We start from the raw sequence: 18,819 nt of genomic DNA, 5'->3' as shown, positions 1-18,819 counted from the left end.
GTCCCAATCAGCACAAAGTCTGAGAGCTCTCGACTGGCTTCCCATCAGGAAACGTATACTTTTTAATATCAACTACCTGGTCCACAAAACCATCTATGGGAGCGGACTACGCTATGTTGCAAAATACATAATCTGGTATAAACCCACCAGAACCCTCAGGTCTTCCAACAAACATTTTCTCATCCCTTTTTAAGATCCGTACCGCCAGGAATGGTGGGAGATCTTTCTCATACCTTGCCCCCACTCTTTGGAACTTGCTCCCTTTGTATATACGTATGGAAACCAACCACAGAAAATTTAGTAAGATTGTTAAAACCTGGCTGTTCTGATCTTTCCTTTTTCCCTGTCGGCTTCCTCCGTTCTCTTTTCTTCATGTTCTGGGTTTAGGCTAGCGCTTTGAGACCCTCGGGTGATATGTGCACCTAATAAAATCCTATGACTATGACAAGACAAAAGGCAAAAAAAAGAAAAAGGAGCAGGGTAGAAACACCCTGATCCCCTAGGCGTCGGGGGGAGGTTCCACAAAGACCCCCGGGGCCAAAAATCATAAAAAAGTTTAAAAAACGGGAGCCGGGCTGGATCTGCGACTTCTACCGAAAAAAAAAAATGAAGCGTGGTCTCCCACACTTTGTTAAATAGTGGCCCCGGGGCAGTTTATATAGTAATGTGGAGGGCAAACCTAATGAACCAGATGCCTTATGGCCTCCCCAGCAGCCCCGGGGACCACCACCTACCCAGGGCTAAAGTAATGGGAGCCTCGAGGATCCTGGGGACTATGACCTCCCCGGGGCTTTTCTAAATATTCATGTGGCGGGCCCTAGTCAAGGAAGGAGTGGGACTGCACGGCCCCTGTCCTGGAGCCGTACATGGCAGTGGGGACCGCCACCCCTCAGAGCCAGCTCCAGCATTGTTCTGGGGTGCCCACCCCCAGGACATTGCAGTTTGGAGCACCACTCCCTTCATGACATAGCAAACAGTGCTCTACCTTGAGTAAGCAAGAGCATTTTGCTCTCAATTGCTCAAAGTGGAGCACACGCTGCTTTTTATACACAGAGAGCTTCATGTCTGCAGCTCCTTGTGTGTAAAAAGTAATGCCAGGTCCCGCAGGAGGCGGAGAGCCGGCTGGGACCGCAGTGGCCTTTTGGCTCCCACCGTGGTCCCCAATGAGTAAAATGTGGGTGCCCTGGGTACCCACAGTACAGGCTGGGCCACGGGTAATGGGGTCCCCGGGGCCAATATCGGTCTGGGAGGGGAGCCACACGATGCCTCTTCTATTAAAAATAATATATATATAAAAATGGGCAGGCCCCAGGGGATTGGGTCCCCAGGGCCACACTCCCTTTAAATAAAAAAAAATACAAAATAAAAGTCTGGGTTCCAGAGGATGGGGTCCCCGGGACCAAAATTGGCCAGGGGAGGAGTGCCGCACGGCCTCTCTCACCCATTGAAAAAAGGCCATGGCCCTGCGGATAGGGTCCCTGGGGCTGAAAATTAGCCAGGAAAGTAGGGCCAGGCAGCATCCCTCCGCTAAAAAAATGTAAAAAAATAAAACCTCCGGCAAGTCGCCGGAGGCTACGCCCCCTTCACCACCACTCTGCAAATATTTCTCTTGGCACCGTGGTGGTTGGGAGATAAAGTCCCCTATGATGTTGAGGGTCCATGGGCACCAGAAACCCCTTCTGTTACCTCCAGTAACTCCCAGACAGTGTGATTGCTGGCTGGATTTGGACTGCAGAGAGTCAAACGTCACACCCACCTACCAGTTCATCCGACATTGCAAGTAGCACCAGCAGCGCCAGAAAATTGACTTAGCAAGAAGGAGGTGAACATTGCTAAATACTTTGTTTTGGACAAGGCATTGGTCGGGGTAAGCTTGGTACAAACTATGGTACCGGAGGCCAAACAGCTCATCTGAGAAAACACCACTTGATACAGTGGGAGGTGCACCTTTGCGGCCAAAAAACTGCATGTGTTGTTGGTGGAGGGGATGAGGAAGAAGAACCGATCACGGTGGAAGGTGAACAAGAGGGAGACATTTTCTCTGTTACAAAGCAGCCCTGTCCCCAGCAGTGCAGTGGTACCACCCACATCATCATCAGCAACATCGCAATGGGACAAGAGTCAGGCTGAGACACCAAGGGGTCCAAGGCAAGAGAGTACCGCAATCAAAAAACGTGCATTGAGCATAACATCTGGCGTCAAGAAGTCACCTACATCAGTGGCAGCAGATAAAAAAATCAAGGCTACCATTCTCAGCATGTTTAGATCAGAGGGGCAGTACAAACGCCACCACCCAACAGCACATTTGTACAACGCGAAGCTGGCTAAAATATTAGCGTTGGACCTCCTCTCTTTTTCTTTTGTGGAAAGGGTGGGTTTTCTTGAATTTGTGGTAGTCATCTGCCCAAAATGGAAGGTTTCCAGACGGTCCTATTTTGCCAGAGTTACTGTTCCAGCACTACATCACGACGTGCTGGAATTGCTTGGACAAGCTTTGCAGCAGAGTGCTGGTCACACTCTCCACCTGACAACAGACATGTGGACCAGTTGCCAAGCCACTGATTACATGTGCATCACTGCACATTGGATCTCTTTTGTGGGGGTTAGAGAAAAGATATCTGTAGCAGGTGTTGTTGACACTGCTGAGATTTTTAATGCCGCTCGGAAACATGGAGAAATCTCATACTGCTGCAAACATTTTGGAAGACTTTGAAAGCAAGGTCTTTGAATGGCTGCAACCAAGAGGGCTTAACATTGGTTTTGTTGCCATCGACAATGGCAGTAATATAATTAAGGCCCTAGCCGATGGTAGTTATTTTAGGGTCCTGTGTTTGGCGCATCGCATTAACCTCATTGTTCAAAACTTTCTGAAAACAGAAGACTGAGTGAGCAACTTATCGACCACCTGCAGATGAATCTGCACATATTTCAGCCATTCTTTCAAAAGGCCAGGAGCAGCTGAGGATCATTCAACGTTATAATAGAATGCCAGTTAAAAAACTCATCCAGGAGGTGCCAACACGTTGGAACTCAACTTATTACATGCTTGAACCTCTGTTTGAGCAGTACAGATCAATCAATGAATATGTTATGCAAAGAGGGGATGCTACTGTGAAAGACATGACCATTGAGATGGACCAATGGGGCCAAGTGAAATGCCTGACAGAGATGCTACTTCCTTTTGAGGTCTTCACACGTGAAGTCAGCAAGGAGGACTGTACTATGGGCCAAGCTAGTCCATTGTTGCACATGCCACAGGAACAGCTGAATGGGGTGTCTGCAATGTACACAGGTGTGGAGGGAAAAAAAGAAGCATATGAGTTGGGGGAGAGCTTAACCCTTCACTTATCTGAAAATACAAGGGTGCAAAGAGGCATTATGTCATCAAAACATCACATTTGTGCCACAATTCTGGATCCACGGTACAAACCATTACTGCACACTTTAATTCCTTTTTCAGACGTGGATGTTGCCAACTAGAAAACTTGGATAGCTGTGGAAGCCAGTCAGCTAGAAAAAGAACGGCTGGGAATTAGAGGCCCGCTCCTCCAGGGCACAACAAGTACTTCAGGGCTGCCGTCTTCAAGTTCAACTTCAGAGCCTGAGGGCAGTGCGGTAGGCTCACAGCAGCCAAAACCACCAACAACAGCAAGAACAGGAGAATCAGCCCAAAAATCGGCACAGGAATGGTTTCTACAGCAAGGGCTTAAGTCCAGTGCTGAGGCAAAGGCAAAAGAGGCCAAGCAAAGCGGAGCACCCATGAGCATTGAGCAGATGGTCCAGGCCTATCTGGATGACCCAACAGAGGTCTACTTTGACCAAAACCCATTGCTGTAATGGTATGGGAAAAGGCGTCAATGGCCAGTGCTCAGTGGGCTGGCGATAAACTATCTAACTTGCCCTGTCGCAAGTGTCTCTTCTGATCATGTTTTCAGGGCTGCTGGTGACATTCTAACAGTGAGAAGGACCAGTCTCTTGCCCCAAAACGTGGAGAGGTTAACCTTGATCAAAATTAATCAGCACTTTATACCATCAGATTACACCATACCTGAAGTAACACAGCAGGAAGATGATGACGGCGACTCAGGTCATGGAAGTAGTGTGTTAGGTGACCTACTTTTGGGTGAACCACCAGAGTTGGAGGACAAGCTCTACTTCCCTGACAACTAGGCTTTTGAGTTACTTTCTTTCTTGGTTTCTTTGATGCCCCAAAAAAAGCCCCCCAAAAAGAAATGGCTGAGGAATATTATTTACTTTTATTATTTGCGTGTGTCACTGTCATTCTGGTTCGAATCACAACAAATCCATCACCGCCGTCTTACTATTTTATTGCCGGATTGGAGTTGCAACTAAGTGCAGTCAGTAAAGAAGTAAGTCCACTCCTCCGAGTCCTGACTCACCCTAAATCCATTTCCCTCAAGCCAGACATTGGATGGAGAATAGTACAACAAATGTGAAATGGGTGCCTGCCTCAAGTCCCTCCAAAGAACCTGACTATAAATCTATCCTCCTTTCCGAGCCTTGAGGGACTGCCATGGAAGAACAGGTAAATGCCAGCATGCATTGCATGCTGGCTCTGAGTGATTGGTGTTTGTGTTGTTGTACATGATGTCTACTAGTAATTAATCTACACACAAAAAAGTGACTCAAGTCAATGTTGCCCTTCTTGTTGTTCAATAACAAAATTGTACTAGTGCAGGCCGAACCATTGCATTTTTGATTCTTGACTCACTTAGGACACTACAGAGTTGGACACCATGACCATACCATACTCGCAGTCAGTCAGTCAGTAGGATGGGAGATGATAAATGGAATAACTCTGGTGTTTCATGAAGTGGCCTAGAAGGTAAACAACAACTACACCAGACCTGCATGTCTGTGTAGTGCTGGAGGCGAGTGTGGTGATATGACTGACAGCGGTATATTGATTTTGTTACTAAATTTGGGAAATGCTATGTTGCTGTGTGTGTGTATGTGCGCTCAGTGCTGTCTGGCTCAAAATCTAAACTAAGTGGAGGTTGGGTGGGGCGGGCCTGCTCCTGTTGTTGGAGTAACTGCTGGAAGCAGAGTAGACATGATTTAGCCATGCCGCCTCTGAAAGTTTTCTTGTTTCACTCCTCCTTAATTTACGCAGTTTAACTTTAATTTTCTCCTTGGTTTTTCAATATCGTTTTTGTTTTTCCATCCACACTTACAGGCCGTCCTTTCCCCTGTGCTATCTGGGAAAAACAACTCACACTTACCATACCCAACTACATCTGCTAGGCAGGCACCCATGATTGATGGACAGACAGTCCACGGAAGGACCAAGAGGAAAGCTGAGATGTAACTCCCAATTTGACAATAATTACAGTATCATTTCATTTAATTCACTTGTTCTCTTCCATCATCATGGCTGTGTGTGTTGCTGTTTATTATGTTAGCTTATATTTGACTACTACAGATATTTAAAAAAAAAAAAATTGGTTGGCTTTAAAAGGAAGCCTGGTACAACAGAACATAAAATGTATGTAACTTGGGTCACTCTGGGGGCAGACAGGCAAGGCAATTGCATAATAATAATTAATAATATACTGCTGCCCTGTACTGCTAGTCTAGTACTACTCATCAAGTCATCATCATGCATGCATTTCCTTTATTCCCCTTAACAGATTTATGATGATCGGCAGCCAAGATTGTGTGTTGTCTATGTGTAGTGTTTGTCTTTGTCAAACCTTTCCTTCAAACCCCCCTTCCCAACCATTCATCAAACCCTAACCCTCTTCCCCGGGCTGTGTGATTTGTATTGAGGTGTGATTAAATTAAATTTACACCAATTATTGATCACACACTTGCTGGGGCGTTTGTGGTGAAAGCAACACTAACTCAAGGCAGGGCGAGGATCTTCTGCTAAGTATATGTACTTTAGCTCACACTGGCAATATTAGATTGCCCACCCATGCACAGTATTCGATATTCAATTTTTTTTCAAGAGGAACATAATCCATCATAATAATATAATTGGTTGCCAGCATAGAGTCATCAATCATCCTAGTTCCAGGCATTGGAGGAGGCTGCAGCCGCCTCATCCACCGCCAGAACCACCAGCCGCCGATATTCCACACGGATGGCAAAGAGCTTCCGTTGTTGAGCCATGGCTGCTTCTTCCTGTTTAGTTGTTTTGGTTGGGAAGGAGTAGCTATATGAAGAAAGGAAAAAAGACAATTTTAAGCAATATTCTTAGCAAAACAGTAACACAAAATTAATTATACACATAAAATTATAGTGGCACAGTAGCACTAGCAAGCACAGTACCTACCATTTGTGGAATCCTCCCACTGCCTCTAACATTTATGGGAGTTTTAGGCATTACAAGGCACTGTGGAGTAGACAAGTCTTCTTCTCTCTCTTGTTTAGCTAAATTAACCTTGCAGGCATGCCAGCTAAGTCAGCTTGCGCCCTAGACAGAAATACTTGTGTCGCAGACTCACGTTATTTACTACTGTCTGCAGGTGGGGCAGCTGTAGTCTACAACTACACAATTATCCTATTTTTCTATTATGGCCATACTCTGTTACATCACTTTCACCCTGACTACTTCAACCATTCAGATGATATCTGATCTGAATGATTATATATGGGATGACATGAGGTACTATTGATTGATTGTGTAACCATGCAGCCAATAGTCCACCCATAGCTGACATGTTCGAAATTACATAAGTAGGGAGTGGGCCTCGGAGTCGAAGGGAGGCGATGGATAATGGTTGTGTATGGGTACATACACACACAATATATATGTTGTGCTTGCAAACTACTGTGAGTCAAGGGAGTATGCTGAAATACAACCTTGAACAAAAAACCTTTGAAAGAAACCAGTCCTTGTTTCTCCTCTTCTAGCATTCTTTTTTTTTTGTTCTAACATTATTCTTATCTTCACCCTTGGCTTTGCTACTCTGGCACGGTTTATTTTTCTTTTACATTCTCTTCATCCAGTGACAGTCTCCACCTATGCTATGATTGATTACCATCCAGGCATCCATCCCTTCAAAGTAGACATGGCTATCATTCTTCTTAATCTCTCAACAAACCTTTCACCAACAGCATACATTTGTAATTGTTTTTTAAACCACCACCCATGCGTCCTTGCTTGCCTTTGAGTTTGACTCATCAAACCCCCCGGAGGATTCCTATCACCCATAGAGTTTCACCCACCCAGGCAGGCATCCTTTTTTTTTTACCTTTCACCCATCCTTCAACCACCCATGCATCCTATCATCCACCTATGCATCCCGGGCCCCCATCCTTAACGCACTCATCCTTCTCTGCCAGTCATATATTACATGTCACCCGTCCTTCCTTCTTGCATCCTTCTTTCCCTTTTCATTCAATGCATCCATAAAGGTCGTCTGACTCTTTGGGGGTCATTACTAGGGGTGGGCAGAATTTGCGTAGTCGCGCTACGCAAAGCTCTGCGAAACGGTAAAAAATCTCTGCGAGCACACAAAGGTTCCGCAAACACTCGGAATTGCTTGTTCCGCCCGCTCGCAATGCTTTTTTCCTGTTCGCGAATGCTGTTTGCGTGCTCAGGGAGAAATATCTCGCAAACACGCATTTTGAAACCGTGAACAAGCAAACAATTCTGCGAAGCCGCGGATCGTGGAATCTTTGGCAATTCCACGTTCTCTGCGGAACACAAAGTTACCCAAATTTCGCAAATTCCGCTAGCGGAACAGAATTTACCGCCCAGGCCTAGTCATTATGATGGCGGACAGACTTTAGTCCGTCTGCCATCGTCCCGGGCTTGGGACCGTCTGCCTATATGGTGACGGTCTCGCACATGAAACTACAATGCGACCGCCACTGTGGCGGGCGCATTGTAGATTTTTACCATTGTGGAGGGTGCTACTGGCTGCAGCACCCACAGCAATGGTAAAAATGCAAGTTTAGCATTTCCCTGCAGTACATGGCAGGCACCACGTGGTGCCTGCCACATGGTGCAGGAAAATGTTGGGGGGTACCATAGGTGACCTCAAGTACAAAACTTGAGTGCCCCTGCTGAAGGGGAGCCCGCTATGGGCCCCCAAAGTACATCCCCACTAGCCTGTGAATGGCGGTTAAACTGCCATACACAGGCTGGCGGGGATGCAGCATCCTAATCTGGCGGACGGTGCCTGCTAGGCACTGCCACCATTTTAGAGAAGCTTGGTGTATCCGCCAAGCAATCGTAATGATTGCCTGTGGCGGACCCGTGACTGACGGACTTTGCGTCCACCAGCACACCGCCCGCCATCATAATATGGCGGGCAGAGAAGGGCTTCGAGATGGCTGTGAAACCGCCACCGGTAGGCTAACGTTGGCAGTTTCACCACCATCGTAATGAGCCCCTAAGTCTTCTTCATAAACCTTTCCCAGCTGAGTTGAAGTCAGATAGAAGAAGTCATTAGTTACTCAACTCCTGCCGCTAATGCTATTGCTAATGCTAAGTAGAGGCCTGGGTGTCTTCTTCAACCGTTGTTCACAACAACTCAGTCCCTCTCAATGGTACAGTGTACACTCTTGCAGTGATTGGGTATTGACAATACGTAAGGAATATAACTTACCACCGCTTCCGCCACTGGTGCTCGGTTTGCCTAGAATAAAAATTACACATTTTTTAGATGCCAGATATGCATTCCCCTATTTTTTTTTTCACTAGCAAGATTGAAAATACAATACATACATACACCACATACATCACTAGTACAAATCAGGTACTAGAGTAGAGTATACAGTATCATGTCCTCCTATTCTATCAAAAATATTATCTGGTTGGGCATTTTGTTGGTGGCAATTTTCAAAAAGCGTCTCAAGAAGAGGACAACTCAAAGGATTGGACTCAGTGTCTAGAGCTATTGGTGAATCTGAGTTTTAAAACTTTTTAAAAAGAAAGAGTGGCCAACTGGCTGGACAATCAGACATGAGGTCTATCGAGTCTCGACTCGAGTCCTCTCTCTTGGTTGGAAAATATATTTGTGACATCCTCCTCCTCATACTTTCTTCCAGCCATGGTGCATGGTAATCAGTTGTTCACAATCAAATGCTGCTGCTAAAGTAATAATGATAGTACTAGGCCTAGACGAGAAAAAGTAAAAATACACCACTTTGGTTTGTACAACATGACCATCATTTTATTTACTGATTGAGCATGAGAAGAAAGTAAAAGAAAGCCTTCTAATTGGTTCACTGCCAAAATATCCATGTCAAAAATTGAGATGTAAAAAATACAGATGAAAAAACATAAAATGCAAAAATATCATCTCCCTATACTAAATAAAGTAGAATCAATATACATTTTAACAGATAAAACAAATAAATGTAATTAGAAAAGTTAAACACACATGCATAATAAATATACATATATGTATTTACTTTAAAACAATTAAACTATTAATTTTAATTTATTTTATAATTTAAAAATTATATCAAATTAAAAATGTTAAATTATATAAAAATGTACAAATATATATATACTATTCCCACTCCAGTGAGTGCAACAATAGGGAAAGTGTTGTATAGCGGAGGGGTGAAAACTACTATTCCCACTCCAGTGAGTGTAACAGTAGGGAAAGTGTTGGATAGCGGACGGGAAAACATTACTATTCTCACTCCGATTAGTGTAAAAGTAGGGAAAGTGTTGGATAGCGGAGGGGGTAAAACTTACTATTCTCACTCCAGTGAGTGCAACAGTAGGGAAAGTGTTGGATAGCGGAGGAATAAAATGTACTCTTCCCACTCCAGTCAGTACAGTGGTAGGGAAAGTGTTACTTAGCGGAGGGGTAAAAATGACAATTCCCACTCCAATGAGTGCAACAGTTGGGAAAGTGTTGGATAGCAGAGGGTTCAAAATGACTAGTCCAAGCCCAGTGAGTGCAACAATAGGGACAGTGTTGGATAGTGGTGAGGTAAAATGTACTATTCCCAATCCAATCAGTGCAACGTAGGGAAAGTGTTGGATTGCGGAGGGGTAACAATTAATATTCTTACTCCACTCAGTTCAAAATTAAAAACAAACTAAGGGGTCTATTAGTATTGCGGGCGGATCGCCATACTACACCGCCCGCATGCCAATTACCCGGGGGGTACCGCAGCAGACGGGAAGACCGCCCGCCGCTTTTCCGCCCTGTCAACGAGACGACCGGGCGGAAAAGGGTTTAATATGGTGGCGGTGTCTGCTAGACACCGCCATCCATATTAGAATGCAGGCAGAGAGCAGCCTTTCCGTGGCGATGTTGCCGCCTCAGAAAGGCATGCGGAGTTCACAGTTGGGGACCCGTTGCGGGGCACCAGGAAGTTGGGGGTTGGAGGGTGCACATGGGGGGGTACCTATGGTATCCCCCTGCATTTGCATGCATAATGCGGCAGGCACCGCGCGGTGCCTGCCACTTTGTGCATGCAAAGGCACAACATGCATTTTTACCATTGCGGCGGGTGCTGCTGAATGCACCGCCCGCCGCAATGTTAAAAATACGTGATACACCCGCCAGTGTGGCGGGCGCACCCTAATCTCCCCTACGGGACCACTGCACATATGGCGGGCAGTTCCGTTTTCCGTCAGGATGGCGGGCGGACAAAGTCCGCCCGCCATCCTAATGATGCCCTAAATATTAACAACAAAAATAGTTAATAAACAAAATTAATAAAAATATATGTAAATATGTTAAAAATTAAAAAATAAATACATTTAATATTACAAATTAAAAAACACATATTATAATGTTAAATGCATATGAGACATAACTACAAATATTATATTAAATAGAATAAAAAATAATTTTCAAACAAATAATTATTTTTAATTTGAAATTATTTAGAAACAAAAACATGATTTTTTGCATATATGTAGTTTTTTTATTTCCTACCCTATAACACCACACAATTCACTACCCACATCTAAATTTTAAACAAATGTACGTACATAATTAACATAAATAATTACCAATTAAAGAAATATTATTAATTAAAAAACAAATTCAAACTCATAAAAATGTATAAACTTCCCACACTTTACCCCTATAACCCAAACAAACCACAGCTAAAACGAAACTGTAAAAAAATATATTACACAATTAAAACTTATTTTCAAATAAAAAAACAGTAGTATTTAACAATTATAAAGTAAGTAAAATAACTGTACTCCCCACCCTTTACCCCTATAAAAGTAAAAGCCACACACAAAAAATATAAACAATTACCCTAATTAAATATCAATTAATTAATTAATATTAATGATTAACTAATTATTAATTTATTAAACATAAATTACTTCCCACTCGTTACCCCTATAAACCCCACAACCCACACCTGAAATTAATTACACAATTTCCATATTTAATTTTCAATTGATTAATACATATTAATTAAGGACTAGTTATTAATTAGTGAAACATAAATTACTTCCCGCCCTTTACCACTATAAACCCCCAGAATCCTCACATAAATTAATTACACAATTTCCATAATTAATTTACAAATAATTAATTAATATTTATTAACAACGAATTATTAATTAATTAACATAAATTACTTCCCCCCTTTACCCTTATAAGCCCCACAACCTGCACCTAAAATTAATTACACAATTCACATAATTAATTAGCAATAAATCAATTAGGTGCCGATTCTGATCCTGTAAAAAGGCCCTACGAATCGTCGTACGGAGCGTTTTCTCCGTACGACTCATACCCGGTAAACTGTCCGTACAACCTAGGAAGTACGATCCGTACAGAAAGCCTATTTCCGTACGAATCGTACAAAAGACCGCACGGGTAAAAAACCCTACGAATCTGATCCGGAACAGCCTGTACGCGACGTCCATACGTATGTAAGCAGCGTTTTACGGCCCAGAGGCAAGTACGATTCGTCCCTACGGCACTCCGTACGCCTCTTTTTTTACGGAAGCCAATAACAGCCGTAAAAGCTGAGTCCCCAGGGGTACGAGTCATACAGGCCCCCTCACGTATGTACGCACCGTACCCACCGGTGCGTACATACGCGGGGGTACGGTGCGTACATATGCGGGGGGGTACGGTGCACACAGATGCGGGAGGGTATGGTGCACACACATGTGGGGGGGCCTGTACGACTCGTACCCCGGGAACAACTTTTCCCGGGCTACGAGTCATACAAACTTCGCTTCGTAGAGTCATTCCCCGTGTACGGGACGTTTTCCGTACGATTCGTAAATCGGAAAGCCGGTCCGGATCGTACTTGTACGCTCGGACTGTATTTTTACGAATTGTACAGAAAAGTGTCCGGGTCCGTCTCGTACAAATTTTCCCGCTACGATTCGTACGGATCGGGCCGATCCGTATGTACTATTTCCCGAACCAATTTCGTAGCGCGCCCTGCATCACAAAATCCGGTGCAACGCGCGCTACAAAATTCGTTTTATTTATTTAATTGTTTACTTACCTCCAATTATCCATTTTCCGGTGTTTAGTACCCCCCACCCTGCCCCTCCCCTCCCCTGCCCCGCCTTTCCGCCCCACGGAACTCCCTCCACGGGCCGCTGCTGAAGATAGCCGCATCCAATGGCCACCGCGTGGTGAACTTTGCGCTATATTTCCCCCTCGAACACTCAATCCGTGTTGCCGAACGTCAGAAACGTCTCGTGAGCATGTGGAGCAAGCAACTCCTCATACTCGTGGAACTTCCCGTAGCGTAGCGTTTTTTTACCGCTTCGCAGAGTTTTGCGTAGCACTGCTACGCGAACTCCGCCCGGGCTTGCTATTAGGCTTAGCATTAAAGGGTGGTCCGTTTAAGCCTGAGGATGACCTTCGTCCCATTTCCATCACTTGATACTGCACTTTGATAGACTCTCCTTCCGTGTACTGTAGAGGTGGGGTTGACTGGCTCGCAATTACGATTTAAATTGAGTAGCATACAGTTACAGGATTGGCACTACTGCTCTACATACGTGTGAACCTGTCTGACTCTATGATAGTAGTGGGGTCTTTAGAATCCCCTTGCGCTGCTGGTACGTCACTTTCTCCCACATTAAAAGTGATGCGCCAAGCCCCTTGGTTTCCACGTAGACACTGGAATGGTAATGTGGTGAATACAGTAATGGTAATTGTACATTGCATACCGGCATGTGTCGTATGGAATCGCTGTGGGCACCATGTATTACAGTTATAGCAAAGGTCTGGGGCAATATGAAAACTGGTGTGGAACGTACCTTTTTATTAGGTCTAGCCTGACCCAGCGCATGCGTAGGTTTGGCGAGACTTATTGAGAGGGCTCCAAAAAGTGCTACCAGGCCAGCCTAGAGCTACAGTGCATGTGCGGGGGCGCGCGCGCGGCGCTTTACGCGATTACCTTCACTTTTGCGGCCGCACGGCCGCTTTGATGTTTGATCGGGATCACTTTCACTTTCGCGGCCACACGGCCGCTTGCCATACCCAATAGGTCTCGCTTTTGGGACCTTATAAGTATTTAGTTATGCAACTGTTGCATGGCTAAACACTTATAAGGTCCCAAAGGCGAGACCTATTGGCTATGCCAATGCTTGTTTAATATCTGGCTCAAGTGTCTGTGACTTGAGCCTGTACAATGAACAACCTGAGGGTAGTAACCAATTGCATCAGTCCCAGCACCGGGTATAACAGTCTTTACACCCTGAGAAACCAAAATGGCATAGTGAGAAGCTCTTTACCACTGTGAGCCGCACCTTTTCCTTTTGAGTATCAGTGATTACCACTCATATGCTGGTTTAATTAGCTCAACTCTGGCTTATTTAGGCAGCGCATAAATCGGACCAGTGTATTGCGAACATTTTATTATTAGCAGCATCCTAGAATGCTTGTTGAAGACCCTTTTGTAGTTGGCTCCCTCCGGAAACTGAACACCACTGAGAAATATAAAGGAAGTATAGAGTTTGTGGTGTCAGCACATTCGCATGTTGTTGTGTCAATTTAGATGGTATTTTTTTTCTGCTACATAAATGATCATGAGTTATTAAATAGCATTTGGGAAGTGGTAAACATTATTTCATGGCACTGCTTAGGTTACATAACACAGATAACCCCTTTAATACGAAGGCTCCTAGGTTTTCATGTCTGAGCAAAGCAATGAAAACTGATTTTATTTCTCCTGGTGTAGGATTTCAAGGGGATGTTTTTAGGTCTCGCCTGACACAGCGCATGCGCTGGCTCCAAAAAGTGCTACCAGGCCAGCCTAGAGCTACAGTGCATGTGCGCGGGCGCGCGCGCCGCGCTTGGCCGCGATTACTTTCACTTTCGCGGCCGCTTTAATGTTTGATCACGATCGCGATCACTTTCGCGGCCCCACGGCCGCTTGGCATAGCCAATAGGTCCCGCTTTTGGAACCTTATAAGTATTTAGTTATGCAACTGCTGCATTGCTAAATACTTATAAGGTCCCAAAGGCGAGACCTATTGGCTATGCCAATGCTTGTTAAATGTAGTACACTGTACTGAAAGGCACAACTCCTCCCATTAAAGATCTTCCTGCTATTCATCTACTGTTCTATATCGGGTACACACTTAATAGTTTCATGAGTGATTTGCAGCTACAGAGATATAGGGGTGTATCAACAAGGGCTTTATCTCTGCTTTTTTGGCTTTAAAAGCCAAAAAAGCAGAAATAAAACTAGCGCCCTATCAGCAACAGGGTGCTAACACGCAAATTCGCATGTTAGCACCCTTTCACTCTACGCTTCCCCTTGCATCTCTAATGAGATGCAAAGGGGGCATTCCAGAGTAAAATAATAGGCATTTCTCTTATTATCAAGGATATCGCTAACCCTGTTAGAGATTAAAAAAAAGCAGCGCTAACCGCGGTTAACGCTGCTTTCTTACGTCTGGTATTTTTCTGACTTAGCCATGATATCCTATGTAAGGTGGATATCATGGCTAAGTATGTCTATCCCTATCAGCAAGCTATCGCCAAACCTTGTGGGATTATCGCTGTATTTCCAGCGATAAACTCACAATTGGCAGTTTGCGCTCTGAATTTTATCGCTTTGGAGATAAGCGTTGCTGATAGCACGCTATCTCCGCGATAAAATTCAGAGTTGGCCGGCGATAATTATCCTCACGCTAAGAGCACTGAGGGATAATTATCGCCGGCCCTTGCTGATATGCCCCATAGTGCTGCCTGCAAAACCTAACGCACCTTAAAACCTTAAAATAAAGAATCGACTGTAAGAACTACCTTTGATTTCCATTTTTCCTAAAATATATTTGAGTAATTCAGCCTTATGCCATGCTCACTTGCTTACTCAGTGCTAATTTTAATGAAATGCTTTTAGTCCAGCCCTCGTTAGTCCCGTATCTATAGTGCCTCCCTTGTTCCAGTCTGGAACATTGACTCTGAATCACATCTCAAATTCTTGGTCCAAGAACATAGGTGGACAGCTGATTCCTCGCCGTCATAGGGACACCATGGGAACCAGCATTTTTATCGCCTGCCTCAGACCCAGCTCTACCAGCCTTTAGAGCTGGCTCTAAAGGAATCTCTTGATTTCCGAGGCATGCCTCTGCTCCATGCACTCCCAGTTAACATCAAGCACATGGCAGTTCAGGGAAATGCTCAGACTCACTTAGGGGCTTATTTACAAGCCACTTGCGCCGCCGGTGCGTCACTTTTAAAATGGGAAAAGTGACGTACTGGCGGCGCACGCAGCTTGTAAATACGCCCCTTAGTGCGTCACACCAAGGACACGGCGCACCACTCTGGGAGCATAAGGTGGTGTCTTAACCACATAAGCTGTATTATTCATTGTCTGCTGAGCGCAGGCCATACACAAAACGTCTGGTAGAAAATGGTAATATTAATAATGATAATAACAGTGTTATTGTAATAATTATTATAATGACTGTAATAATAACGAGTATTTAAATAACTCACACTTGGCACTGCTTTGACACTTAATTTAAAGCTCTTCGGTGTGTAAACAAGGGGGCTTAATAAAACCCGCAGCAGCCACGTCATAATGCTGGAGACAAAACATGTGAGGATACAACCAGCCGATATGTCTTTTCCTGCTGTGCACCAAGGGTCTAAATCCCAATCCTCCTCCATATCAAGCATTGTTCACTCCTCATCCACTTCTGAAAGGAGCTGAAGACCCGTCTCTTCAGTGGACACGGGTCTAACAAAAATGAACGTGTCCATCTGTAACAAAATTGGGGGCATATTATCAAGCACAGCGTTAAAATTATCGCCGCTAATGGGCTTGATAATATGCTGCAGAGAATTCCAATAGAAGCCCATGTTGACACCAGAACATGGGCTTCTATGGGAATTCTCAAGGGCATATTATCAAGCCCATTTTTTCTGCCGCCAAAGCGGCGATAATTTTAACGCCGTTTCTTGATAATATGCCCCTATGGTGCTCATGTAAAGCGCTGTGATACCTTCGGGTCGAGTTCGCGCTATAGAAAACTCTACCAAAGTTACCAGACTTGCATTCAAAACCCCGTCCCAACCTTAACTTCCAGACCGACTGTCTCCCACATGTATGGGGCATATTATCAAGAAACGGCGTTAAACTCAAACTGCCGCTAAAGCGGCGATAATGGGCTTGATAATATGCCCTTGAGAATTCCCATAGAAGCCCATATTCTGGTGTCAACATGGGCTTCTATGGGAATTCTCTGCGGCATATTATCAAGCCCATTATCGCCACTTTAGCGGCAGTTTTCTGCCCCTAAAGCGGCGATAAGTTTAACGCCGTGCTTGATAATATGCCCCTTAATTCATTCAATCATTCCTCCTCTGGATCCTGTGTCCGTGCCTGTACTCTCCCCTACTTTCTATACCCAACCTTCCTTAGCATTCGCTGTATCCTCTTCTGCACTGACTCCAAGGTGCAGCGCTCTCTTGCTATGTACAGATGTCTGCAGGAAGTAAAACCGATACATCGATGTTCTCATTATGCGAGTTAATGTTATTCATTTTATCCACCTCAGATGGACGAAAGGCTGAGACGGTCCCGTCAGGTTTTGATTTGTGACCTACAAGTTACCCATAGAGCACTGTAGAAAAGAACAGGCTGCTGGGATTTCTGACAGTAATAGCTAAGCTACCCGAGGAACAGAAATAGGACGCTATTTCCCAGACATTTATGCTAGCATGATCTATGAAGGTTCCAGACCAGACCCTTCTTATGTATTTGCCATTGAGCAGTGAGTTGAGCTTATGGAGAAAACATTGAGAAGAAGAGAATAATTAAATAAATCTGCAGAGCTAGAGTTAAATAATGGTAGTTAAATGTATGGGCTGAGGCAATAATTAAATATACATTAATTAAAGGTCAGGAGCATCATCAAGGGGTCACTAGGTGTAGCAACTTCTGCTACTATGAGTGTCTGTGTGTGTGTATTCTGAAAGGCATATATATATATATTTAAAAAAACAAAAAAACATCTATATCTATATATATGTGTATATACACACACATTGTCTTTCGAATTCAAACTTTGCAGTAATAAATGTGTGAATGTGTTGTGTGTCTTTCCCAGTATAATTGCTCCCCAGATCTATCTATCTATTGTCTCTCTAATTTAACCTTTGCACTGTAGTAATAAATGCGTGAGTGTGCATTTATTAGTACAGTTTCTCTGAATAACGTTATAAAGCAATAAATATTTTCACTTCCATCGACCAACTGTAATATATATATAAAGCCTGGGCTTTCGTTATTGCTGGTTTCCAAAGTAACATGCCATGTGATGTAACTTCCGGTGATGTCACCAAATATCGAAGACTTAAAAACATTCTATGTAACTTCTACTACAACATGACTTTGGGAAGATGGTGTCAGCCTATGCTTGCTGTAATGTAGTTCCAACACATCTCAAGGCTCACTTGTAACGCTGCCCACTCCTCTCTTGAACGGAAATGTCCCTTTAGGAGGTGAGGGGCAGCAGACACCAGTCACCTTTGCCAATCTGGCTGGCTGCTGACGGCAGGGATGTTCCTGTGGGGAGAGTAAAAGGGCTTTTTCCCCGGTTCGCCTACTATTTTGCTGCCACGCTCCAGAAAACACAACAGGAGTACTTGCCTTTCAGTGAATTGCTTCAGCATAGTTTGCAGAGCAAGGCGGGCCCATTTATCTCGCTTCGAGACAGGTATACTCCTCAAAATATGCCTGCGTGCCGCTTCGCCATCAACACATCCCTTGCATCTTGAGAAAATACGTATATCCTCTGGGTCCTGCTGGAAATTAGTTTCTTGGGGGTCAACAAAGCAAAATGAGTGTTTTACATATGGCAGGCTGGGGCCTGCCGGAAACTAATAGGCAATTGCGGCGAAAAGGCTTGGCGGCAAGAGCGTGAAATGGGGAGAGAAGTTATCACTGTGGAAAGAAAAATAGTCCTCATGCTGGGATCTCAAGCTGGGGGGCGCCCCATCGGAAGGAGCCGGGCACTGCCAACGCGGGGCCTCCATGTTTCTCCGTTTATACCAATGGTTACTTGGCAGTGGGTCCAGGCATGCCAAGTCTGCCAAGCACCTGTGACGGAGGGATTTTGTAATGTGCCAATGCGCGCCCTCTGAAAGGGCGTAGCCAACCACAAAGAGGCCTTTTGGGCCCAAAACAACAGGTATCGTTTGCCGCACGTGACTGAACCACCAGGCCACTTCTTGTGTTGTGGTACGATGTGGCTTTTTCAACTTGTCTGTATAGGGAAGGCTGCTATGCCTTAAGTTATACAGGTTGCCGACAGGGGTGTGACACAAGCCCATGCAGCTTCGGCATGGGTGGACGGGGGTGAAGTGACCGGCTGGTCACTGTTCTCGTGTGTATGCCTTTTATCAGCCACTTCCTGAGGGT

The sequence above is a fragment of the Triturus cristatus genome, chromosome 1_2 (assembly GCF_964204655.1).
Source record: "Triturus cristatus chromosome 1_2, aTriCri1.1, whole genome shotgun sequence".
Classification (NCBI taxonomy): Eukaryota; Metazoa; Chordata; class Amphibia; order Caudata; family Salamandridae; genus Triturus; species Triturus cristatus.
Note: the sequence above shows the minus strand (reverse complement) of the source record.